Genomic DNA, 406 nt, shown 5'->3' with positions numbered 1-406 from the left:
TCTGCTGTGATCAGAGCCTCCAAAAATACAGGTCACTCGCAAAAACTTCCCCTCCACAGAAATCTTTAGTAAAAGGCGAAATATTTATGTGATAATGGAGAGAAACTCGAGCTGCGTCTCCATGCCCTTGGGCCTGTGCGCTCCCTGTGTTAAACCACTACACTCGCCAAGGGTAATCTAGGGTGCCGACACCTTCCCACTTGCATTTCGTCACCCCCTCACAGCCCAAACCAAAGGAGATGCTTTGGCCTGGAATCGAACCCGGGTCAACTGCTTGGAAGACAGCTATGCTCACCACTATACCACCAAAACAGGAAATTGACCCTGGCTTGCGCAGTCAGTAAGAACACTCAAAACACATGAGTCGCTGATAGGGCTAGAGGAGCTGATGCGATATTTGTTTTGG

General features: G+C 49.3%; 1 non-coding gene across 1 annotated transcript; it reads right to left on the bottom strand.

The window, feature by feature from the left end:
- Positions 1-240: 240 nt before the first annotated feature.
- trnag-ucc (transfer RNA glycine (anticodon UCC)) lies at positions 241-312 on the bottom strand. Its single transcript has one exon. It is a non-coding gene; the product is annotated as a tRNA-Gly (tRNA).
- Positions 313-406: the final 94 nt, after the last annotated feature.

This window comes from Sinocyclocheilus anshuiensis, unplaced genomic scaffold, assembly GCF_001515605.1.
Source record: "Sinocyclocheilus anshuiensis isolate Anshui unplaced genomic scaffold, SAMN03320099.WGS_v1.1 C31550290, whole genome shotgun sequence".
NCBI classification, from domain to species: domain Eukaryota; kingdom Metazoa; phylum Chordata; class Actinopteri; order Cypriniformes; family Cyprinidae; genus Sinocyclocheilus; species Sinocyclocheilus anshuiensis.
The sequence above is the reverse complement of the archived record's forward strand: the minus strand, read 5'-3'. Positions and strand labels throughout refer to the sequence as shown.